The sequence below is a fragment of the Mobula hypostoma genome, chromosome 23 (genome assembly GCF_963921235.1).
Source record: "Mobula hypostoma chromosome 23, sMobHyp1.1, whole genome shotgun sequence".
NCBI classification, from domain to species: Eukaryota; Metazoa; Chordata; class Chondrichthyes; order Myliobatiformes; family Myliobatidae; genus Mobula; species Mobula hypostoma.
This window is the reverse complement of record NC_086119.1, coordinates 13,608,104-13,635,868: the sequence shown is the minus strand read 5'-3', so window position 1 is coordinate 13,635,868 and position 27,765 is coordinate 13,608,104. Positions and strand designations below refer to the sequence as shown.

At 39.0% G+C, this 27,765-nt stretch overlaps 1 long non-coding RNA gene across 1 annotated transcript in view; it reads left to right on the top strand.

Moving 5' to 3' along the window:
* LOC134336955 (uncharacterized) overlaps positions 1 to 27,765 on the top strand; it is a 70,570-nt gene that overhangs the window by 2,400 nt on the left and 40,405 nt on the right. The gene's annotated exons all lie outside the window — the stretch shown is intronic.

Here is a 27,765-nt window from a genome sequence, read left to right as displayed (position 1 = left end):
TCATTAAAATGGGCCCTTTTTCTTTTTATTTTCTTTACTAACCCTATAGTCAGATTAAGAATTATAAATCTCAGTCGTTTAATTGCATATGGTGTGCTGTCTGATATTCTGCGATACGGATTTGTAACTTGGAAACACATCACACAGCATCCACACAAACGAGATTTCTCAGTTTGGCTGGGTCAGAGGCTGTCTTCCCCTAGAATGGCTGAACCTGAGGGTTACTTATGCGAGTCTGGGATTGTTCTTCTCCCTGTCACTTCCCGATCCTGTTCTCTCCCTGCAACTTCTCCTAGTCGTTTTGAAATGTCATCGATTTGAAAGTTAACTCTCTTTCTGTCTTTACTGATGCTGCCTGATCTCTTTAGTATTTCCAGCAATATTTCTTTTTTTTATAACAGTTTGAATGTTTTTTAACTCTCTTACTGTGAGCGTATTGAGTGGTGGAGCTGTCTTGATGGGCCAGATGGCCTACTCCTTCTCCTGTTTCTTATGTAAGATAACAATGCTATATTTTCAGAATTTAAATATGGACCTGTATTCTTGGTGTCTCCATTTATATCTGACAAAGAAACCTGTTACCTAATCTGGGTGTTTCAATCGCTTCATTTCCAGGTCAGCTGTCTATTGCAGCTGTCAGTGTACCAGACACTGCCTGGCAAAACTGGGTCACCATACAGATGGACAGCAAGATGCTTTATAATGTTCAGCATGCCTTGATGCAAGATGTCAGCATCAAAAATACAGTTTTATTTGTCAACATAAAGAAAATACGTTTTTTCATCCAATCGCTTGCTTAAATTTCACAGTCAGGATAGCACAGTGGTGAGTAACAGTTGATGTTGCAACCTTACAATTCCAAGGTCCTCGTCTCATCAGTGCTACTTGGATGGCTCCTTCCAGTGGACAAAATGTCCTCCCCACCTCTATTTCCCACTCTGACCTTTTACTTCTTTTCTCCTGCCTATTACTACCCCCTTTCTCCTATTGTCCACTCTCCTTTCATATCAGATTGTTTCTTCTCCAGCCCTTGGCCTTTCCTGTCCTCCTGGCTTCACATATCACCCTTCAGCTGGCCGCTTTCCCCTCTGCCCACCTTTTAATTCAGGTACCTCCCCCTTCCTTATCAGTCCTGAAGAAGGGTCTTGGCCGGAAATGTCGACTGTCTACTCTTTTCCATAGATGCTGCCTGACCTGCTGAGTTCCTCCAGCATCTTGTGTGTGTTGCTTTGGATTTCCAGCATTTTCTCGTGTTTGTGCTGAGATTGCTCATTCTCCTCATGATTGTGTCCACTTCCGCTTAATGCCTTTCTCTCGCTTCCCTACTCCTAAAGACCCGCTGGTAGCTTAACTGGATTCTGCTAATCACTGCTTAGTGTAGGTAAGTGGCAAAAAGGAGTTGACAGCAGTGTGAGGGAGAATAATTTGCAGGGCCATGGGGTAAATAAAAAGAAAATTATAGAACTGATGGTGTGGCTTTCTTGGGAGATGGCATGGACCCGAATGACTTTATGTTGTTAGAGTAACTAATTTGTTTCTCTATCAAAATGCTAAAATATTTGCTACAATTCATGTAGTTTTCCATATGGAACCAAGTGACATGCATTTTAAAAAAATACACACTTGCTGAAGACGTTTGAAGCAGATTTATCAATAATTGCAGATGAGAAAAAAAATGATAAACTAGATATCTGAATTTCATTTGTGTCAAGTGTAACCAGAAAAGTTATCAGAATGATAACATTTGTAATAGCATTCTGTAGGAATTTAATGCAACATTTTTATTTTAAATTGTCCAACATTTGCTACTGAAACATTTTTTTAAATTAGTAGATGTTACTTGTGGTGAGACAAAATTCAGGAAGAACTTCTAGATTATGTTGAAGATGAGAATAAGACCAAAATTCAATCATACAAGAGACTCGATGCCAGGGATCCTGCAATTACTGCACATTTATGAAAACCAGTGAAAAGAATTGCAGTTAATGCTTCCTAGAATTTAAACTCATTTTTCATGGTGTAAATGATAACCTATTAATCACTTTTTCAGAGGTGACAATATTCAGTTTATTTTGCTGTCACGTCCAATGAAAGATAGGTCAGTACTTAAATGGTGTATTATTATTTTCTTTTTGTTTCTTAATTTGGATATTTCGGGAAAATAGTAAGTGGGTGACTATGTGGCCTGGTTTGAACACAGGGAAATATGATCATTCTGTAAAGGATGCCTTGCATTCATGGTAAATGATAACTGGTATGATAGTGTTATTAACTGTAAGCTCATCAAGGCAATGTGTACAAACAAAAAATGTTTGGAAAATCTTTGGGTTTATCTTTATGAAAATACACAATGCAATGATGTAAAACACTTAAGCTTATCCAAATGTCAGAGATCTAATTAGGTCATAATTAAAATGGAGCACAATGTTCTAGTTCCTCACCTTCCACAAAAGCAGATTTTGTAAACACTGTTTCATGAAGACATTTTTCCACGAAGTACAACAAGTATAAATGGAAAATCACCATAGCCATCCTTCTGCTGGCCTGAGCAACACACACAAAACACAGGAGAAACTCAGCAAATCAGGCAGCATCTGAGGGGAATAAACAGTTGACATTTGGCCCAAAACGTCGACCGTTTATTCTCCTCAATAGATGCGGATTGACTTGCTGAGTTCTTTCAGCATTTGGTGTGTGTTCATCAAGATTTCCAGCATCTGCAGAATCTCCTGTTTATCTTCTACTGGCCTGCGTTGGGTGGGTTGCTGAGCAGATAATTTTCTTTAAAAATCAACACATTTAAAAAGTGATCCATTGTTTTCAATAATTCCTACTTTATCTTCAACTTAAAAATCTAATAAGTTATCATAAATTTAGAACTCCTGCATTAAGAAATATATAAAAGTAAAGGGTCACTCATTTAAGTCAGGTGAAATGAATTACATTTTCTATGTCAGAAGATTTCAAGATTGTTTAATGTCATTTTCAGTACACAAGTGCAAAGGAGAACAAAATAATTGTTACTCCAGATCTGAGGTAGCTCAAAAAAACACAATAAGCTAAAGATAAATACAAATACATAAGTTAGCTTATATACATAGATTATTTATAGGTCCATAAAGTGACGCTACGTATAGGAGTGTCTACATACAGTAGGACAGGAAATGATAAAGTAGTGGTAATGAGGTGTGGAGTGGGGTGTTAATAGATAGAAGTTTCTTCTTCAAAACCCAATGCATTCGTTAGTTTGTATATTTTAAAGGCAGGAGTAGATAGTATTTCTTAAGCAAGAGGGTAAAAGGTTACTGTGGGTAGATGGGAGTCAAGATGCAATCAGATTTGGTTTGACTTTGTTAGATGGTGAAGCTGGCTTGCTAAGCTAAGTGATCTACTCCAGCTTGCAATTCATATGAACCTTTGTTTCCCTTTTTATTTGGAGTTGTAAGCTAATGGTGTTCAGATATTGTAAACACAAGAGATTCAACAGGTGCTGGAAATTCAGAGTAACACACACAAAATGCTGGAGAAGCTCAGCAGGTCAGGAAACATCTACAGAGAGGATTAAACAGTTGATGTTTTGGCCTGAGACCCTTCATCCTCCAGCTGTGTTCAGATATTTTTGATGTCTTTATTCATCGTGAATATTAGCTCTGGTATACAGCATATTTGGGGGCATTCAGTAACATTCCACCACTAAATATCTTCCCCTCTTAGCATTCCAAAGGGGTGATTTCCATTTGCATCTCCTGGTGCACGCTTCCATCTCCAACCTTTTGTTTGTTCTCTTATTTTCCCATTTTACTGCACAAGATGCAACATATTTTCTTTTTGATCGTTCTCTTCCCACTATGCACAAAATCAAACAGTCCTTAAAGCTGAAGCCACAATTCACTTGCATTTCTTCCAATCCAGCTGACTGCCTTTGGTGCCTTGCAATGTAATCACCTCTATAGTGGGGAAGCCAAAGGCAGAATGAGTGACCACCATGTTCAGAGCACCACCATGTTTGGCCTTAAGGGGTGACCACGTATCTCCTGTAGATTCCTGTTTTAATTTTCCATCTCATTTCCCTCCAAACCTGTCTTTAGTCTCCTGTACTGCTAGAACAAGAGCCATTGAGGAATGGCACCTCATGTTCTGTCTGGACACAGTGTAGCCTTCTGGAGCTCAACAGCTTTGGTTCATGTCGGAACTGAAAAGCTTGTTGTAGGCCATCCATCTGTAATATTGGCTTCGTTTTTCTCTTTCCATTAGCATAGCCTGGCCTGCTTAGCATTTCCTAGAGCTCTGTGTCTTGCAATTTTTACAATTCTTTCTCTCTTTTCTTTCCCTAATTTCTTTCTTTCCTTCGTCCATCAACCAGATTACTTCACTAACAGTTTATTCAAAGTTAAAATTAAATTTATTATCAAAGTACGTATATGTCACCATATGCTACACTGAGATTCATTCTCTTGCAGGCATCACCTCTCTCACCTTCCCCACCCCCCAAACCTACCTTCTCATCTGGCTTCACCTGTCACCTGCCAACATACTCCTTTCCCTCCCTCCACGTCTTTAGGCTCTTTCACCCTTCCTTTTCAGTCCTGATAAAGGGTATCGGCCCAATATGGTTTTTTTTCCTTCCACAGATGCCTGACCTGCTGAGTTCCTCCAGTATTTTGTGTGTGTTACTCTCGATTTGCAGCATCTACCTAATCTCTTGTGCATTAATGGAATATTAAATTGCATAATTGAAGCATGTTAACAGAAGGAAATGTTACCTTATAGATTATAGAAAGGTATCAGTTGTCCAAAGCTTTTCTGCCAGTCTGTCCGGTCAATTTTATTCTGAATGATTAGTTTGTCCACAGTAAATCTGTGTGTTGGGGGTGGAATCCCCTACACACCCTGTTGGAACATCATTGTGTTTTATCTACATTTTAATTTAAGCCGTTTAGATGGTAATGTTATGGTCAAGTGTTTATTACATTTCCAATTTTACCACAGCATGGGATTTTAAAACAGAAAAGATTCATTCTAAGCATTGGTGGTAGCACTAAGACTAAGAACTATTTACATATCACACAGTAACCTGACAACAAAATGTTTGCATGAAGCATCTGCTAAATTTGAGAGGTTCGAAAGGTGGCACTTAAGAGTAATGTGCATACTAATTTCACAGAGGATTGTGTGGATCTGATTGTGCTATGTGCTCAGAGTGTGAGAGGGGGTGTGGCTGTAAATAAAGCCACTGATCTTCCACTTTCATTTTCTCCTGTTTCAAAAATGGTTAATGGCTTGCTGTGTTCCTAAGTTTTAGTGTAAAAGTAAAATGAGGGGGGCAAAAACTGAATAAAATTGCTTTGTCATCCAGTGAAGGCATGTGCAAAAAAAAACTGTTTGGAAGATGTGGCACCTATAATTTCATGATAGAAAGTTGGCTTTAGAAAATAATCAACACAGTAATGAGACAGGCTACATATTAAATCCACAAGAAATCTGTTATTTTGCAAGTCAGCAAGTCAACATAGAAATAAGTGTTAGTTCAGCATGCAACCCTTTATCAAAGTAAATCAGGCCAGTGAATAGATACAGCTATTGATGTCTAACTTGCTGCAAATCTGTTGGTAACTACTCAAGTTATTCAAATAAATGGAACCAAGGTGCATTTTTCAAGGTGGCTTTCTTAGGTGAGTTCTCTGGTTTTTCCAGAAGGCAACCTCATCAGAGACCATGGTTGGTGTCAACCATGGATGTCTACATTCATCAGTTGATACACAAGCCAGAGCAGTACGACGTGGAGAGCAAGCTATTGCCCATTACAGCAGGCTCCCCCTCTGCATGCAGCTGATGAATCTAAAGTACTGGCAGAGACCAATACAGTTTGACACCTGCGGTGTTGCAGAAGTTGCCTGTCAGTGTTAAATTCAACATAGGACTGTCTTAGGAACTGCAGCTCCGGATTTTTCCTTAGGGTTTACTCCAGAAGCCTTCTCCGTGAGTGGATATAGCTGCAAGGCAGCAGAGGTTTGAGGTCAGAGGTTTTCTTCTCTGAGATGAGCTGCCAACCACGGGTGATGAGCCCCATCTACCCAAAGCAACTGATTTTAAGGCACCAGTAACCTGCCTTTGCCCCTTCTCTTTATACCTTATAATTACTAGACAGATATTTAATGTATTGAAATTAATCTTTGTTAAAGAAGTAATTTTTAAATTTATTATCAGTTTAAATATTACTCAGCTTTTTTTTAAAAAGCAGAGCAAATAATTATGACTACTTTTGCAGAATTCCTTTAGTTGGAGGAAATTTAAGATGAATAAATCTGTCCACATGGAATAGAGATGAATAAATCTGTCTACATGGAATAGAGATGAATTGGAAAAAAACATCATTATGGTGAATGATAACTTAGTGAACTATCTCAGTTTCAGATTCATTTATTTATCACATGTACATTGAAACATACTGTGAAATGTGTTGTTTGTGTTAACAATTAACACAACTTAAAGATGTGCTGGGGGTACCCAGCAAATGTCACCACACATTTTGGCTCCAACATAGCATGGACATGATGCTCAGCAAAAGCAAAACAACAAAAACAAGAAAGTCTGCATATACTGGAAATCCAAAGCAACACTCACAAAATGCTGGAGGAGCTCAGCCGGTTAGGCAGCATCTATAGAAAGGAGTAAACAGTCGACGTTTTGGACTGAGGCCCTTCTTCAGGACTGGAAAATAAGGGGGAAGATGCCTGAAGAACAAGCCCCTTTCCTCCCTTCTCCCCTCCGTCCAACCAACTTCTCCCTCACTCCCTCAACCCTAGGACAGGCTGCATCTGGATTTCCATCCTTCAGTGGGTTCATTGACTCGCAGACATCAGTCTTCCAACTTCCCCAGTGGACTTGCAGATGCCGGGCTTTGGTCATCGGGCATCGACTTCCAAGCTTCCAATCGATTGGATCTGATGATGGGACCCTGAACTCTAGACTCATCATGCCATGTACCTGGAGGTACACAACTAGTCATAAAGTACATTATCTCTACTGTACTGTATACCTTAAGGATAGTTTCAAATCAAGTTGTTTCATAAATAAGTATTGCAAGACAGAATGAGTAAGATTGCAATTTGAGGACGTGAATGGAGTTAGCATTTTGCTTTTTGAAATCCATTGCATTGATTTACTGCAGTTTAAATGTATTCACAATGTCAGCTAAGTCTGCTTTTCTGCTATTCTGTCCCAGTTTCTTGCAGTATTCAGTTATTTATTTATTGATACAACACAGAACAGGCCCAATAAGCTGCACTGATCAGCAACCCACCTATTTAACCCTAGCCTAATCACAGGACAATTTACAATGACAAATTAACCTACTACCTGGTACGCCTTCCTGAAGTCCATAACCAGTTCCTTGGTCTTCCTGATGTTGAGTGCAGGGTTGTTGCTGCGACATCACTCAGCCAGCTGATTTATCTCGCTCCTGCATGTCTCCTTGTTACCATCTACAACAGTTGTGTCATTGGCAAATTTATAGATGATGTTTGAGCTCTGCCTAGCTGCACAATCATGGGTGTAAAGAGAGTAAAACAGTGGGCTAGGCACGCATCCTTCAGCTACACCAATGCTGATTGGAGGAGATGTTATTTATGATCTGCATAAACTGAGGTCTCCTAGTAAGGAAGTAAAGAAGAAGGTGCAGAGACCCAGGTTTTGGAGCTTGTTGATTAGAACTGAGGGTATGATTGTGCTTAACACTGAGCTGTAGTCAATAACCAGCAGCCTGATGTAAGTATTGCTATTTACTCAGAGAGCGGTAGCTGTGTGGAACGAGCTTCCAGCAGAAGTGGTTGAGGCAGGTTTGATGTTGTCGTTTAAAGTTAAATTGAACAGCTATATGGACAGGAAAGGAATGGAGGGTTATGGGCTGAGTGCGGGTTGGTGGGACTAAGTGAAGGTAAGAGTTCGGCACAGACTAGAAGGGCCGAGATGGCCTGTTTCCATGCTGTAATTGTTATATGGTTATAGATGGTCTTTGGATTGTGGGAGGAAATTAAAGCACCTGGAGGAAACCCACGTGCTCACGGGAATGGCATACAAACTTTTTACAGCAGACATCAGAAATGAACTCTGAGCTCCGATGCCCCAAGATGTAATTGCATTGTGTTAGCCACTACTCTACTGTGGCACCCTATTAGAGTTGTAAGCTGACAGCCTACATTCTGATCTTAGCCAAATAAGCTAAATGGAGCATGTCATTCACTTTGGAAACAAAATGTGCTCCATACAGTATCAATCAATTCAATCTTCTTTCTTTGGGAAGACACTCGTTTCCCTGGAAGCACTATTGAGGTCTGGAATCCAGAAGTGTGGGAAGCAACAGTGTGAATCCTCTTCTTTACATGCCAGGTTACTTTGAATCGTACTATTCCCAAAAGGCCATTCTGTCCATACATTTTCCCTGGCAAACGTCCCAGTTTAATCTGCATGCACAATATCTTTGATCCTAAGGGATGATCACTGAGATGGTTCTCTATGTACTTTCCTCATTTTATTTCCCCTTTTCAGTGCTTTCTGTTAGGGGAACTAAAATTGAGCTTGGTGGGCAGCGTAGAATGCAGAGAAGAGCAGGGGTCTTTGTTATTGGGCCTGAATATAGCCTTTTAATCTTGGATTAATCATCAGTTACCATTTCTTTCCAACTGTGTGATGGAGTGATACAGAATTATATTTAAATGGGTATTTGGTGATCATGCCCTACTCTATTGTTGGAGCTCATCTTCAGCTTCTGAGAAGAAAACCAATACAACTAAAATAATGTGATGCAATGATCTGCACTCAGTGGCCACTTTATTAGGTACACCTGTCCACCGCCAATCGTGTGGCAGCAACTCAATGCATAAAAGCATGCAGACTTGGTCCAAAGGTTTAGTTGTTGTTCAGACCAAATGTCAGAACGGGGAAGAAATGTGATCTAAATGACGACCATGGTGCCAGAAGGTGGTTTGAGTATCTCAGAAACTGCTGTTCTCCTGGGATTTTTACACATAACAGTTTCTAGAGTAGGGGTTCCCAACCTGGGGTCCACTGACCCCTTGCTGAATGGTATTGGTCCATGACATAAAAGAGGTTGGGAATATTATTACAGAGCTATTTCTGTAAAAATACTGGAGAGAAATATATTGTGTTTTTGCTTTGAAGTTTTAATTGGATATAGTATCTTAAAATATGCAAATATCATGTAATGGTAAATGAAGGTTTTCTTTTAATGCAATGACAATGCACCTTTATTGTTATCTGATGGATGTCCTCAAAGTTTTACTCAGGATACTATATAAGTGCTGAGAACTTCATATTCAGCTTCAGTTAATTATCATGTGTACATCGACACATGCAGTGAAATGCATCGTTTGTGTTCGTGTGGAAGTGCAATCACTTGAGTCAAATATGATATTCCCATAAGGGGTTGTCTTTTGGTAGGTCCTCAGGTGGCTGTAGAGACTGATCCGGGATGCACATACTCTGGTGCAGTGTGGGCAAGAGTAAGTGGTGGCTGTTAATAAATAATACAATCTGAAGAGTGTGATGGGGCAGCCCACAAGTATCGCCATACTTCCAGTGCCAACATGCCACCATGTTTAGCAAATATTAATCATAGAGAGGCTGAATGCTTAACTTCATTTCTGAAAATACCAAGGCATTTAAAATCAGGAAATTATTCTATGATACACTCTTCTAATAAGTCAGCAGAATGGTCTTCAGTTACATACAGTAATTATTGTATCCTGCTGTTTTGGATATAACAGCTGGTGAAATTTAGTCCACTGTAATTTATTTCACCTATTAGATACTACTGGAGTTTTTCTTATATCTTCTACCTGATAGATGATCGGGTTTGCAGCCTCAAGTGGCTTGGTTTAATTATGCTAAAATCATTGGACCACCTCAAATAAGCTTTTTAACATTCAAGGTCTTGCACAAGATCATGACTGGTGCAACTCCAAAGTGTTCAACCCACATATTGATAATAAATAAATGGATAAATTAATATTGTAATTGTTAACATGAGTTAGGATTGCCAGATTAGACATTTCAAAAAAAAAAGCTGAGGTTCCCTTCATAGCTTCTGTACAAATCTTAATGACCTTTTGTACCAATTTAGTTTACAGCAGTTTCCATGAACATAAATGCACTTACAAGGTGAACAGTGGTCCTGGCTGTTGGGCAAATTATGCGGGACAACAAATTTTTTTTGGAAGTGTTGCTTCCTCAGAATTTTTGTTTTGTTTATGATATACCACTTGAAACTGAACCCAAATATAATTTCAGACTGCTTGTATCACATAGAGCAACAAGAAATTAACTTTTATTGAATATAATGCGTTTAATTGCTTAACGGTGCTGATGCTTTTCAATAGCTCAACTAAGTTAAGAATGTTTTATTGATGATCTTCATTTGTACTCAGTGTCTGAAACTTACTGCATAAGTGTCCAACAATAATCAGCCAACATTTATGGATTCCAATTGCCCTGATACAGTTTCTCCATGACCTCAATGTCCTGGTGAAACCTTTCACCATGCTCATCATTGACAGCGCCAAGACTGACAGGGAAGTCTAAATGGGAATGCAGAAAATGAATCTTTAGTGACATGTTGCAGTTCATGGTTTTGTATGCTTGAAATATGTTGTCAACCAACTGCACGTAGTTTGGTACTCTAGTTGCCAAGAAAATTTTCAACAACATCCTTGCTTGCCTTCCATGTGATATTTCTCTGGTCCCACTGGAGGTTCTTTGAATTGCCTGACATTGATGACCTGTTTGATATGCGAACCAACAAAAATGCCTTCCTTAATCTTGGCATCAGTTATTCTGACTTGAATTGTGAATCAAAATAATAAATATAGGCGATTTGAAAAAAAATGGTGCATGATAAGGAAATTTCATGGTGATTTTCATGACCAGCAACCCAAAATCCATAAGATACACCCAAAATTATTCAGGAAGCAATATCTTTGTTATCCAGTGTTATTTCCTATTAATGGTTGGTAATATAATCACTTGCTTGGGATTAATAATCATGTATCTATTTTGGGAATAGAAGAATGAAGATAAGGAAAAGGTTACACAAAATGCCATGGCTGAAGATCATAAAACATAGGAGCAGATTTTGGATATTCAGTCCATCAAGTCTGCTCTGCCATTCCATTATGGCTGATTTATTATCCTACTCAACCCCATTCTCCTGCCTTCTCCCTGTAACCTTTGATACCTTTACTAATCAACCACCACTTTAAATACAAGATGATGTATCTCCTTCAGCTGCTGACTTTAATTAGGGAGATGACCTGATTTAGGATCAGGAAAGATTGTATTCTATGTGATATGAATGAATTGTCATGGTTGATGGATTCCAAGTTGTTTGTTTCTTTCTCTGTAATGTTCAAACTGTAAATTACAGATGGCCTCAATGATCTAATCAGCAAGGGCTTCCTGGTAGATAAATAGTTAAATACATTTTCTCAGTTAACCAACAGGCCAATTTGAACTGTATATGAGATTTGTCTTGCATCAGATAGTCTTAATATATTCATTGTTTTTGATAACATATAATTTTAGTTGATATACACAAAATATTGTTTGACTTGAAGTTCTGACCAAAACATTAAAAGGTTTTGAGCTAGGTGTTCATTTAACACTAACCTAACAGATCTTAGAATAAAAATGGATTAATTTTGAAATTGAATATTTCAGTGCTACACAAGATTGTACTGGATTTTGAAATGAAGACTGCATTTACATTTCAACAATAATTCCTTGGTTACAATGCGTCACAGATCTATTGCAGTGACTCTTTGTTTCTATTATAAAAATTTGAATATTTTCCATTTATTATGCTTCCTTCTGTTGTTTTAGTTGTAAAAATGTTTAGTTCCTTTCATCTGCAAGTTCCTTTTTTTCACAGACTTTTGTGACATCCTCCGCTCTGCGAGGCAGGAAGAATTGTCACTTCAAAGGGGGTTTGGTAGTAAGCTATGAAAGTATTTGAAGGTAATTGTTAGCCCTTCAGCTGCATATATTTGAGAACTCTCAATAGGGAAAGAACACCTTTGAAATCCTTGGACAAAGTTTCGCTGATATGAGCCTCTGCTAGATAGTCATTTGAAAAGATAAATTCAGAAACAACAATTTGAATTTACCTAGTGCCTTTAATGTGTTTATTTCTGCATTAAAATAATTAAACTGCTTTTAAAATCTGATGCTGCTGCCTGCAATTGGAAGTTTATAATTGAATCTGGTATTCCACCATCTGCAGATTGACACTTTTAAAGTTTAAGAATATCTTTCTAAAGAAATATTACACAGTGAGAACCATTTCTGATCACCATAACACATTTTGTGAATAATATTTTAATTTTATTACTGTTAATACTTAAACCTTTACTCTTCCAACCCGGCTGACATAATAAATTTGATCAAGATGGAAATGGCAGTTAAGGTTCACTCTCCAATGAACTCAACACCTGTTTTACATTCTTTGGAAAGGGGAATCACAGTATACCTGTGCAAATCCCTACAGTATCTGGTGACCCTGTGATCTGTCTCAGAGCCGATGTCAGAACATCATTTGAGAAGATGAACTCACGCAAGGCATTAAACCCTGACGGTATACTTGGCTGGGTCCTGAAAACCTGTGCTGACCAACCGGCTGGAGTGTTCAAGGACATCTTCAGCCTCTCGTTGCTGTAGTCTGAGGTTCCCAGCTGATTCAAAGGGCAGCTGTTATACTAGTGCCCAAAAAGAGCAAGGTGAGCTTCCTCAATGACTATTGCCGGTAGTACTCACTTCATAGTAATGAAGTGTTTCAAGACATTGGTTATGGCTCGACTGAGCAAGGACCTTGACCCGTGCAATTCACCTACTACTGAAACAGTTCTATAGTGGATGCAATCTTACCAGCTCTCCACTCTGAATTGGAGCATCTAGACAACAGCAAAACATATGTTGGGCTGCTATTTATTGATTACGGATCAATGTTCAGTACTATGATCCCATCAGTATTAATCACCAAGATTCTAAACCTAGGCCTCTGCAACTGGATCCTCAACTTCCTCCATAGGAGACCAGTGTGAGGATCGATAATAACATTTCTTCCTCACTAACAATCAGCATAGGCGCACTTCAAGGATGTGTGCTTATTCCCACAGCTCTTCTTTCTCTACACTAATGACTATATGGCTAAGCACAGCTCAAACGTCATCTATAAATTTTCAGATGACCCCACTGTTGTCGGTAGAATTTTAGATGGCGATAAGGAGGTGTACATGAGTTAGGTTGATCAGCTGGTTTGAGTAGTGTCATAACAATAACCTCACAATCAACATCTGCAAGACCAAGGAATTGATTGTGGACAAGGAGGGGAAGGTTGGAGAGTGCACACCAGTCTCCATTGGGGGTCTGTGATGGAAAAGGTGAGCAGCTTTAAATTCCGCAACATCTCAGAGGATCTATCCTGGGCCCGATACACTGATGCTCTACTTCATTAGGACTTTTGCAAGTTGTTATCAATGTACAGTGGGAACAAAGACTTGTGCAAATTGTTATCAATGTACAATGGAGAGCACTCTGACTGGTGGCATTACGGGCTGGTATGGACTTCAGTGGGTTGTAGATTGGGCTAACTCCATCAAAGCCACAACCTTCCTTACTGTCAAGGGCATCTGCAAGAGTGGTGCCTGAAAAAGCACCAACTATCACTAAGGCCAACACACAAACTGCTGGAGGAACTCAGCAGGTCAGGCAGCGACTATGGAGGGGAATAAACAATCAATCTTTCTGGCAGAGACCCTTCATTAGAAATGGAAAGGAAGAAAACTTGATAAGATATTTTATTACACCCTCTCAGAAATCCCATTATGATAGTAACCCCCCCTGTTTTCTGAAGAAATTGTAGAAATCAAAATGCAAACCATTGTCATATTTTCTGGGAATGCCCCATTATCAAAGACCATTGGAGTGGGCTACATAATGCCTACAAGACATCTTTAAATGTGAAATACCCCTAGAGAGTAAGACCATATATTTTGGATATATACCTCAAGAATGGTTGAAAAGAGATAAATATTTAATGAATGTACTGCCAGTGGCTGGTAAAAAGACCCTTGTCAGGAAATGGTTATCACAGGAGAGCCCAACTTTAAATGTATGGATGGAAATTACAATGGACATTTACAAAATGGAGAAGATAACAGCATCTGTTAATCATAAGTTGGAACAATTCTATTCATACTGGAAAAAATGGTTTAACTACATAACACCTCATAGGCCTGATTTTACTCTCACAAGTCAATGAATATGTTGTTAAAAAAAAGATCACTCCCTACTCTGTACATAGTTTTCTTCTTTTGATTGTTCTTTCTTTTCTCTCCTTTCTATAGGTGTATACCTCAGATAAATATTATGTGGAGATTTGTTTCAAATATGGTTATATGATATACATGTACAGTATCTGACATACATCTTATGGAAATGTTTGTTTGATGATGAAATTCAATAAAAAAAAATTACAAAAAAAAAAGAAATGGAAAGGAAGGGAAAATAATCCAGAATGAGAAGGTGGGAGGGAAGGAGTACAAGCCACAGATGATCAGTGAAACCAGGTGAGATGGAGGTGGGTGGCTGAAAGGGGGGTGATGAAGTGAGAAGCTGGGAAGTGATAGGTGGGAAAGGTTAAAGGGACCAAGAGGAGGGTATCTGATAAGAGAAGATAGTGGACAATGGGAGAAAGGGATGCAAGGGAGACACTAGATCATAATGGGCAGGTAAGGAGAAGAGAAGGGGTAAAAGGGGGGTCAGAATGGGTAATTGGAAAAGAGAAAGGTGGTGGGGGGGGGGGTAAAATTACCGGAACTCAGAGAAACTTCCAGTAGAAGTTACTCTACTGGAAAGAGAAAGTTAGAGAGCATGAAAGGTGACTTGATAGAGGTGTATAAGATGATGAGGCATTGATAGAGTGGACAGACAGTACCTTTTTACCAGAGTGGAAATGGTTAATATGAGAAAGAATAACTTTAAGGTGATTGGAGGAAAGTTTAGGTTTTTTTTACATGGAGTGGTGGGTACATGGAATGCACTGCCAGGTTGGTGGTAGAGGCAGGTACATTAGGGACATTTAAGGGAGTATTAGATAGTCACATGGATGAAAGAAAAAAGAAGAGTTATGTGGGAGGGAACAGTTAGATTGCTCTTGGAGTAGGTTAAAAGGTCAGCACAGAATCTTTGGTCAAAGTGCCAGTAATGTGTTATACTACTCTGTATTCTATCTTTCCTCAAGTAAGACCAGACTTGCATGCAGTAGTCCAAGTGCAGCCTCACCAGTACCCTGTAACAGATGAAGCCCTCATTTTTCCCTCTTCCCTATGGTCCGCTCTCATCTCCTATCAGATTCTTTCTTCTCCAATCCTTTACCTTTCTCACCCACCAGGTTTCGCCTATCACTTTATAGCTTGTCCTCCTCCCCCTCACTCACATCTATTCCAGCATCTTCCCCCTTTCCAGTCCTGATGAAGGGTCTTGGTCTGAAACACCAATTATTTATTCATTTTCATAGTTGTTGCCTGACCTGCTGAGTTTCTTCAACATTTTGAGTGTGTTGCCCTGTACAGTTGCAGCATAACTTTCCTGCTCTTATATTCAATCATTCTAGCAATGAAGGCCAGCATTCCATTTGCCTTCTTGGTAACCTATTACACCTGCAAGCCAACCCTTTAGTGGCATCTGTAAACTTAGATTCACTACACTCGGTCCTCTTTTCCAAATCATTAATGTATACTCAGTGGTCACTTTATGAGGTACCTTCTGTATCTAATAAAGTGGCCACTGAGCATATGTTCGTAGTCTTCTGCTGCTGTAGTCCATCCACTTCAAGGTTCGGAGTGTTGTGCATTCAGAGATGCTCTTCTGCACACCACTGTTGTAATGCATGGTTGTTTGAGTTACTGTCAACTTCCTGTCAGCTTGAACCAATCTGGTTATTCTCTTCTGACCACTTTCATTAACAAGGTTTTTTTGCCCACAGAACTGCCATGCACTGGATTTACTTTGTTTTGGTATTTTTTTGCACCATTCTCTTGTCAACTCTAAAGATTTTTATGCATGAAAATCCCAAGAGATCAGTAGTTTCTGAGCTACGCAAACCACCTGTCTGGCAACAACATTCATTCCAGGGCCAAAGTCACTTAAATCACATTTCTTCCCCATTCTGATGTTTGGTCTAAACAACAACTGAACCTCTTGATCGTGTCTGCACAGTTTTATGCTTTGAGTTGCTGCCACTTTAATGGCTGTTTATATATTTGCATTATCAAGCAGTGTACAGGTTTACCTCATAAAGTGGCCACTGTGTGTATATCGTGAACAGTTGCAGGCCCAGCACTGACCCCTGCAGCACTCCACTCTACACGACTGCCAATCAGTGAAACACACATTTATCCCAACTCTCTGCCTTCTATTCGTTATCAATCCTTTATCCATGCTAATATAACCCAACACCAGGCATCCTTATAGATAAGCATTTTATTCAGAACCTTATCAAACACCTCCTGGAAATCCAAGTATACAACATCCACCCATTTTCTTCAGCAAGTTTGTCAAACAGGACCTGCCCTTTGTGAAACCATGCTGTGTCTGCCTGATGGAAACACTTCTTTCCAGATGCCTCATTATTTCTTTCTTAATTATAGCTTCAAGCATTTTCCTGACTACAGACGTTAAGCTAACTGGCCTATAGTTAACCGCCTTTTGCCTACATCCTTTTTTAAACAGAGGCATAGCATTCACTGTCCCCCAATTTTCATGTAGCACCATGGTCCTGGAGGAACGTTGTTTTGTTTTTACTGTGTACTGTACCAGCAGTTTATGGTTGAAACGACAATAAAAAGCGACTTGACTTGCTGGGACCTTCCCAGAGTCCAGAGAATTTTTGCAAATTATCACAAACAAATCTGCTGTAACTTCTGCCATTTTTTCACTACCTGGGGCGTATCCTATCAAGGCCAGGGGACTTGTTAACCTTTAGTCCCACTAGTTTGCGCATTGCTTCCTCTTTAGTAACAACAATCATATCAAGGTCTCTCCTCCCATCACATATAAATATGTCTCTGACATGTTAGATGTGCTCTCCACTCTGAAGACCAACACAAAATAGTCATTCAAAGTAATTCCGCCTTTTCCACTATCAACTCCCCTTCTCATTCCAGGGGACCTATGCTCATTTTAATGACCCTTTTCTGCATTATATGTATAAAATCTTTTACTATCTTTTTTTTAATGCTAGCTTACTTTCATAACCTATCTTCCCTTAGCTTGCTTAGCAGTTCTTTGTTGCTTTTTAAATTTTCCCAATGTTCATGTTCCCACTATACTTGACAACTTTGCATGCATGAGATTTTAATTTGTTGCTTTCTTTTATTTCCTTAGTTACCCAAAGCTGGCTCACCTCATCTTTGCTTTTAACTGGAATATACTTCTTTGAACACTGAAAAAATTTCTGAAAAATTTCCACTGTTCCTCAACCAATTCAATATACAGCCTGTCTTCCCAGTCTATGCTAGCAAGCTCCTTCCTCATCCCATTGTAGTCTTTGCTGGCTCAAGTTCAAGTTCAAAATTAATTGTCATTCAACCATACACAGGTATACAACTAAAGGAAACATTGTTCCTCCTTGGCTAAGGTGCGAAGCACAGTACATCAGTCATACACTGTACACAGCACATATATTTATGATACAGCACATATAGTCACAAAATAATATTAGCACAAGTCACTGAATGGAATGGCTTGAAGATATTTGGTGCATGGGATGTTGCCCTGGAGCCATGTTTTTGCAACAACAAGCGCATAGCAGTCTTCATCTTGTTTTGGATCAACCATATGCAAAGACAATTCAGTTTGTCTTCCAGAGAGTGAACACTGGAACGAACCAGGCATAATACACTGGTTTCAGATTGAATTATTGTGACCTCTATTTGAATGAGAAATTCAGTCATACTGTGATCACTCTTTCCAAGAGGGTCCCTAACTACAAGATGAGTAATTTTACTTGTCTAGTTGCACAAGTCCTTTGTAGGTCCACTAACATGCTGTTCAAGAAAGCTATCAAGGGTGCATTATATGAAATCCTCCTCAAGAGTACTTCGTCCAACTTGATTGCCCAATCCATGTACAAGTTCAAGTCCCCATGACAACTGCTGTTCCGTTCTTACATGCATCAGATATTTGTTTGTTCATTGCCTGTGCCAATGTAACGTTACTATATAGTGGCCAATAGGCAACTCCCATAAGTGATTTTTTTACCCCTTTACTATTCCTAATCTCTATCCAGATGGACTCAACATTCTATTCCTTGGATCATCTCTCAGCGTTGCCCTGATCTCATCCTAATTAGAGGGCTACTCCATCTCCCTTATCTTCCTGCCTGATTACCTGATACCCTTGGATATTTAATTCCCAATCATCCCCACCCTGAAACTACATTTCAGTACAGGCCACTAAATCATACCCCTTTGTACTGATCTCTGCCACTAACCTCGTTTCATATACTACAGAGAGACATTCAGATAAAGTGCCCTTACGTTCATTGACCTTATAGAATCTAGTAACCTTTGTGTCCTGTGCACTTAACTTTTCTGTAATACACTCTGACTATTTTCTAACTTTTGCTTTGGTCTCTGCAATGCTTCCCTCTGTCTTTCTGCTTGTATTTCCATCCCTTTGCCAGGTCTACTTTCTACACATAGGATCATTTTGAAACTTTAGAACTTTATTTCTATGATCAGTAAAATAATCTTTGAAATAGTTATCGACTTGACTTCTTAGGTGAAAAGCAGATTGTGTCTCTGAAAGAGAGCAAGGAAGATCTCCTCTCTATTTGTCACTGAGAGCGAATCAGATTATCTGACGATAAGATATTTGTCACATATACATTGAAACATACAGTGGAATGTGTTGTTCGCATCAAATCAAATCAGCAACGTTTGTGCTGAGAAGCCTGTAATGTCACCACGCTTCCAGCATCAACTTAGCATGCCTACAACTCACTAACCCTGACTGTATGTCTTTGGAATGTGGGAGGACCCTGGAGCACCTGGAGGAAACCCACATGGTCACGGGGAGAATATACAAACTCCTTACAGATGGCAGTGGGAATCAAAATCCAACTGGTGTTCGCTGATGCTGCAATAATGTTATGCTAACTGCTACACTACCATGTTGTATCTGGTTGCAACTGCATGTCAGTTTGTGGGAGTTTCCTCTCTGCAAGTTGTGTTTCCTAGATCACGCCCATGTCTGACTTCAGAGCATTACTTGCAACCCTGAAGTCATGAAAGGCTTGGATATACGGTAAATCTGTTTTGCAACCATTACTATCAATGTGATGTTTAAAATTTTTTTTGAGAAAAATGGCCAGCCTCATGAGAAGCTTCAAGATGGAGCAGAGGTAAATAATGTTAATGAGGAACAGTTCTAGGAGTTCAACCCAACTCCAATGGTTTTGATACCTACATCCAATCATTGCTTCTGGAGCAATAAATTACTAATTGGACTACCTTAATCACAACATTCAAATTAAATTTTGCTTGGGCGTTTAAAGCTAATTGAAGTCCACCTGCTTATCTCCTTCCAAGTATTATTCATTTTAGTTTGGCTTCTATCCAGGATGAACCATAATTTCATCTGATATTTTGTTCACTCATTTCATTATTTGTCATTCTCCAACCCGCTCTTGTGACTATTAAGAGCTAGATAGCGATTACTTATGTAAGTAGCACAATTGCAAAATTTGTAGATTCAGAACAATGCCAATTGTGCCAAAATATTTGTATGTTTGAGGGATGACGCCAAGATTCAGTAGTGGACAGCAAAGAAGCCTATCAAAGATCTGAACCAGCTGGGGAAAATGTGCTGAAAAAATGGCAGATGGAATTTAATGTAGACAAATGGTCAAAGTCACATTTCTTCCCTACCCTGATGTTTGGACTGAACAACAACTGAACTTCAACCGCATCTACGTGCTTTTATGCAATAAGTTGCTGCTACATGATTGAGTGATTAGATATTGTATTAATGAGCAGGTGTACAGGTGTACCGAATAAAGTGGCCACTACTGAGAGTATGTGGAAAGAGAAACATGTTTTTATATCTTTTGATAAGTTCAGGTCATACATACATTTCATAGGTCAGCCTCCCCAAGACAAGCCTTTAGTTATTCAGTAGCTTTTATCACCATTTTTCTTATTGATCTCTGCCTATCTTAGATCTTCCTTCTTGTTCTTTCTGTCTCTGTGCTAGTGGCATTTTCTGTTTATCATTACTGTATGTCCTACTGAGTATTTCCAGTATTTTCTGTTTTGTATATTAAACAATAATTGGGCCACAGCTAGAGCGGTGTATGCAGTTCTGGTCACTGTGTTTCAGGAAGGATGTGATGGCACATGGGAGAGTACAGAGGATGCCTGGAGAATTTTAATTATGAAACAGAGCTTGCGAACTGTTTGATTCAGTTCCAGATGTTTGCAGGAGTTGAGAACGGGATAGGGGTGGGTGTGGAACAGAGTTTGCAGCAGAGGCTGAATTCATTGGCTTTGACCTTCCAGATAAGTAGTTGAAGCAAATTTCTCTTTATCTAACACTAGCTCTCAGAATAAAAATTGTCCTTTGACTTTAAATACAAATAGAAATAGTAATGATGCTTGATTCAATCCCTTCCCACTTCCACTAGCAGATTTTGTTAAAATTGGGCTCAAATTGCAAATACAAATTTTGGACTGCATTTCGTTTTTACTGACACTTCCAGTATATGACTAATTTCACAATGTACAGTTCAAAGTAAATTTATTATCAAAGTACTTTTATGACACCATACCCTGAGATTCATTTTCTTGTGAGCATTCACATAAGATACAAAGAAGTACAATGAAATCAATGAAAAACTACACACAAACCGAGACTGACAAACAACAAGGTGTCAAAGAAGACAAACTGTGCAAATACAAAAATACAAATAATAATAATAATTATTAAATATCTAATATTGAGAACGTGTGTTGAAGAGTACTTGAAAGTGAGTCATAGGTTGTGGAATCAGTTCAGAGTTGAGGTGAGTGAAATTATTCCCGTTGGTTCAGTAGCCTGGTGGTTGAAGGGTAATAGCTTTACTGCTTAGTACTATAATGTTCAAAGACACTTATTTACCATATGGTATATAAACAAGTTAATGCTTCGTTGTTGATAGGTGTGATGAATGCTCTAAAGTTAAAATGTTAACTTGTCTTTTCGCTTTCAAGATGCTGAATAATCAGCATTTATAACAGATGAAGCTCTGGCTAAAGGGAAAAGAACTCATTCTACATCCCAGCAATCCCATAGGTAACATTATTGCTGATGTTTTGACACTCTTCAGTAGGCAAACTGACAAACTGACCACTTAATCTGTTTTTTGTTTGTATGTGAGTCTAGGATAAATCCTCTCCGCCCTTTCAAACAGTTTCCTAGATTCTGGCAACACCTGATCAGGGCTGATGGGGCCTTCTGCTCAAATAACTCATACAAGCAAATTCAGCACTTGACTGAAGTACTGACTTAAATTATGTATGGAATGGTGCTGACATCCTCAGTTTTCTGATTCCAAAACATGAGTGTGTGAGTGTTACAGTTACTCTATGATGTAACTGACATTATAAAACTATTTCATATTGTGTATTGAAATAAAAATTACAAGTTAAATGTGCCTATTTTATTATTTTCCCTCAAATTATAGGGTGATGGCACTTGGCCAAGTGGTTAAGGTGTCGGTCTAGTGATCTGAAGGTCGCTAGTTTGAGCCTCAACCGAGATAGCGTGTTGTGTCCTTGAGCAAGGCACTTAACCACACATTGCTCTGCGATGATACCAGTGCCAAGCTGTATCGGCCCTAGCGCACTTCCCTTGGACAACATCGGTGGCGTGGAGAGGGGAGACTTGCAGCATAGGCAACTGCCGGTCTTCCATACAACCTTGCCCAGGCCTGCGCCCTGGAAACCTACCAAGGCGCAAATCCATGGTCTCATGAGACTAACAGAAGCCTATAGGGTAGATGTTTTCCCATTTCATTAAGGTCATAGTTTTAACAATTAGCTTTACTTGTCACATGTACATAAAAATAGTGAAGTGCTTCAATGACCAATGTGATCCGAGCATTATGCCAGACAGCTAGCAGCTTCCATACTTCCGATGCCAACAAAGCATGCCACAACTTTCTAACCCAAACTCACATGTCTTTGGAATGTGGGAGGAAACCAGAGCGCCTGGAGGAAACCCATGTTGTCATGGGAAGAAGGTACAAACTCCTTACAGACAGCGCAGGAATTGAGCCCAGGTCGGTGATGCTGGCACTGTAAAGCAATTGAACTAACCACTATGCTACCGTACTGCCCGATCAAGTTATACAGCTTGATCTGAGAACTGTGATGCATAATTGCCAGAATAAGTGTTTTATTTACAGGCAAATTTCCATTTGACAAGGTGCATTGAAGCAACACACTCAACATGTACTAGGTTCTATCCTACCTGACAATCATTTTTAATATTAGGGAAGCATAACAATATCCATTTACAGCACTAAAAAAAAATTAACTTAAACCCCTGGATAGTCTTGTGGTATACAGCCAATGTGAACTCTGAGTAGTATGTGAGAGGATCGTGTGAAAAGGGTTAGCCTTAACACCCATGTGACCTGAAATCTGAGCTCACATACTTTTGCTGGTTCGGACTCAAAACCTACTTCTCATCAAAGCAGAAATGACAATAGAACTGCACCTAAGGTGTTCCCCATTGTGTGTCTTGGGTTCCAATGGATGTTCATGTCCTGTACTTGATTTGATTTCTGATTGATCCTGACCAGTCTTTATTCTTTTTGCCTATACCTTAGATCAATGTAACAATACTTGAGGTGGAGGAGAAAGCAAGTGATGCTACACATCAAAACTGATGAGACTTTACATATGTGTACATGTATTAATAAATACTTAGCACTACAGTTAAAAATTTCGAGTTCAAATTTCTGGTCAATCAACTATATACACCATCAAATGAAACAACGTTCCTGTGGATGAAGGTACACAACACAGCACATATAACTTACATGCATCACAAAGTAATATTACCGTAAGATATAGGGGCAGAATTGGGCCGATCAGCCCATCTAGTCTGCTCCGCCATTCCATCATGGCTGATCCCTGATCCCACTCAACCCCATACACCTTCCTTCTCGCCATATCCTTTGATGTCCTGACTGATCAGGAAACGCTTAACTTCTGTCTTAAATATACCCAGAGTGTTCCGTAGATTTACTACCCTCTGGCTAAAAAAATTCCTCCTTTCCTCTGTTCTAAAGGGTCACCTCTCAATTTTGAGGCTGTGCCCTCTAATTCTGGATACCTCCACCATAGGAAACATCCTCTCCACATCCACCCTATCTAGTCCTTTCAACATTTGGTAGGTTTCAATGAGATCCCCCCGCATTCTTCTAAATTCCAGTGAGTACAGGCTCAAAGCTGCCATATGCTCCTCATATGTTAACACTTTCATTCCCAGAATCATCCTTGTGAACCTCCTCTGGACTCTCTCCAATGACAACACATCCTTTCTGAGATATGGGGCCCAAAACTGTTGACAATACTCTAAGTGCGGCCTGACTAGTGTCTTATAAAGGCTCAGTATTATCTCCTTGCTTTTGTATTCCATTCGCCTTGAAATAAATGCCAACATTACATTTGCCTTCTTTACTAGACTCAACCTGTAAATTAACCTTCTGGAAGTCTAGCACGAGGACTCCCAAGCCCCTCTGCACCTCTGATGTTTGAAACTTCTCCCCATTTAGATAATAGTCCACACTATTGTTCCTTTTACCAAAATGCATTATCGTACATTTCCCAACACTGTTAATATTATAACTATTGTAATATTAACATAATATTATATATTCCAGAAGGCTGATATTTAGCATGTGGTGCATTTATGACACAAATTAAAAAGTAAACAGTGTAATTCTACTGCTGCTTCATACATGATAAGACCTGGGCGGTGGCAGGGAGTTCAGTAGTCTTATGGCCCGAGGGAAGAAGCTGTTTCTCACCCTAAAAATCCTTATCCTAATGCTACAGTTCCTTGTGCCTGATGGTAGGGGGGGTCGAAGAGATTGTGGGATGGATGGGAGGCATCCTTGACAATGCTATGGGCCCTCCTTAGCATTGCTCCTGATAAATATCTTGGATGGGTGGAAGAGATATTTTGACAAAGTAAACTGTGTCTTATCTAATGGCGTCATTTTGTTAGATTTTTGAAAGGGTGGGGCAAATGAGGAAGGCTTTAAACAAAGAGAAGACATTTCCTGTTTGGTTAACATTTTATAAACACATTTTGCTTCTGTAAAAACTCGGTCATGAAAATGAGCTGCATTTCCATATTTTTAACTTCCCTTCCCCCACCCTCATTTCATTCTGTGATGAGGTTTGACCTCCAGCTAGTAAGTTTGTCGAGCCAATCATGATGGTAGATTCACTTTTATTCATTTTTGTGGACCACCTTGGTTGTGATGCAGTCTGTATTGAGATAAGTGGCAAGTAATTTAAGAGGGAACAGACTTTTGTTAAAGGCTATTGCAGGGTCAATGTCTGTCAGTTCACTGCTGCTCTCTCCATGTGGGTGGTAAGCAAAGGCCACAAAGGAAGTTACTAAAGAGCAGTGACAACACTCTGTCAAATGCTGCATCTCATTTAATCTTATCAGAGGAAGAATTAACAGTGAATGCAGTAGTAATGCCAAAAGCAGCAACTTTTTTTTTGGAATGTTGTAAACACACACATAAAGGCTACTTAAACTGACCAGTGGATATGGGACCATATCTGTCTCAAAAACACACCAGCCAGACGTGTGCAAAATATTCAAAACATCATTCCATAGATGATCAACTTTTTCATGGATATAAAAGGCAAAATGACGAGATAATCAGATAGAAAAACTGTCAGGTTGAACAGTGTGTCATTGTAGGGCAGGGGTTCCCAAACTTTTTTGTGGCATGGACTAATACCATTAAGCAAAGGATCTGTGGACCCCAGGTTGGGAACTCCTGTCATAGGAAGAGAGTTATATATGGTCTGGCTCAGATTTAAAGAGCTGTGTGGAAGATTAAGGCTCTTCTGGGAACTAAAGCGACAAAAAGTATAAGATACCAAAGATGTGTGTATAATATTTCTAAAATGTTGAAATTACTAAGGAGAAACATAAGAGTGACATTCAGAAGACAATAAATGCAAATCAGTGTTTGTCATGAATGAAAATAGTTAAGATTTTTATAAAGCTATGTTAAAAAATCAAGGAAGAAAACTGAAACACATGATATTTCATCTTGGTTATCTTCCAATAGGCTGGTCCTGGACTTATTTCATAATTTACTGGCATAATTTACATATTACTATTTAACTATTTATGGTTTTATTACTACTTATTATTTATGGTGCAACTGTAACGAAAACCAATTTCCTCCGGGATCAATAAAGTATGACTATGACTATCTCCTGTAACAGAGAGGTTAAATGAGATTGGAAATATGTTTTGTTTCATTAGTAGTGGAAACAGCTTCGAATTGCTGAAAAGCTTGATCTTTTATTATTTGCATAGTGAGTCCTGTAGGGAGATGACCAAAGAAATTAAATACTCAGTTTTTTAAAAATTCCCAGGTAGTCCAGTGGAAAAGAAGCCTGAATGACATGTGAAAAGTTCTTATGGATGCACTGATTCTCTAATACCCATGTAACCTGGAATCTGAGCTCTTGTTTGATTGCTAACACAGATTCAAAATTCATTTCGTGACAAAGAGTCATAGAAGACTAGTTGACCCATCAAATAAGCCTAGCCCTCTCAAACAGAAATCTAGTTAGTCCTACCCATCAACCTTTTCTGTGTACCCCTTCAAATATTTATCTCTAAGCCCTTTAGAAAGATGACATCAGAATTTAACTAAGGAGCTGTTAGGTAGGCCTTTTGGTTTGAATCCAAGCCACTGATTCTGATTTATTGTAAGCTAAAATCTTTCCTTGTGTCTTTCCACACTTGGAGTACTTTGAGCAATTTTGGGCCCCTTATCTAAGAAATGATGTGCTGGAATTGGAGAGCGTCCAGAGGAGGTTCAGGAGAATGATCCCAAGATTAAAGCAGTTAACGTAAGAGGAACATTTAATGGCTCTGGACCTTTACTCACTAGAGCTCAGAAGAATGAGAGGGGATTTTATTGAAACCTGTTGAATGTTGAAGGGTCTAGATAGATTGAACATAGAGAGGATTTTTCCTATAGTGGTAGAGTCTAGGACCAGAGGGTGCAACCTCAGAATACAAGGACATCCATTTGAACAGTAGGTGGTGAATCTGTAGAATTCATTGCCACAGATGGCTGTGGGACCAAGTCATTGGATATATTTAAAGCAGAGCTTGATAGGTTCTTAACTAATAAGGACATCAAAAGTTATGGGGAGAAGGTAGGAGAACAGGGTTGAGAGGGACAATAAATCAGCTACAATAGAATAATGGATCAGATTTGATGGGCCGAATGGCCCAAAACTGTTCCTTTGTCTTATGGTTTTGTGGTCATCTGAGGCTCTTTTACCATTTAGTTCAATATGTGCCCATTGATTATTGATTCTTCCTCTACTAGAAATAGATTCATTTTATTGATCCAATCTAAGTCCCTCATGAGCAAGTACTTTTGAATGATGTGTATTCATGTCACCTCTGGTAACAGAGGATCATGAGACACTTGACCCCGACTTTTGTGGTCACGATCTGTTTCTCTGTTCTGTCTCTCTATGATTCCATGACAAGCATCAATGAATAACTAATGACATCATAAAATTCCTCCTCAAAGTGAGGGGCCTGATATTGGATGACATTCTATTCACGCTTCCTTTTACACATAAAATAGAATTGAAAATAAAGGTATTAGCAGACTTGGGAATGGGAATGCACTATTCAGCATTTTCAGCTAGGTTAGAAAAAACAGCTTTTCATGTTTATATTTACCCACTTTTTAAAAATGTTAATTAATTCTATGACCCTCCATGGTGCTGTGAACAAATTTTATTGAATTTTAGTTGAATTCATCTTTAATCAAATTACAGTTATTAGCATTTTCATCCAAGCAATTCTAAATGTAGGAGGAATTTTATATAAAGAAGCCTTCTTTCATTCCTCTATTAAATTAAATCTACTGATTTGAAACAGTAGCAGGAATTGAAGATTAAATCACGGCTAGATATAGAAGTGGATGTCCTCCAGTTAAAATGAAATGAGAACTTAACTTAAAATGTGTATCTATCCTAATATTTTTCCGCATAGTTGGTATCAGTGGTAGGGGTCCCTTCATTATTTTTTTAGATAAACTATTTCTATTGATAATGCTAACAATAGTCTTTATCACACTTCCATTAATTAAGGGGACAGAAGATGAACATTAGGTAAAATGAATATAATAATTGTGGTACTGGAGAAGCAAGCAAAGGGTCATATCCTAGCACCCTAGCATGAAGTTGAATATAATACCTCTTGTCATTTTTGAGTTGGTGCTGGGAAAGCTACTGGATTGTCCTAAAAATCAAATCAAATAACTACAATCCTTACTGGTAAGGAGCCTGCCTTCCCCCAACAAATTTGCCCAGATGTCTTTCTGTTCCCTTAGCATACAATTAATCTTAATGC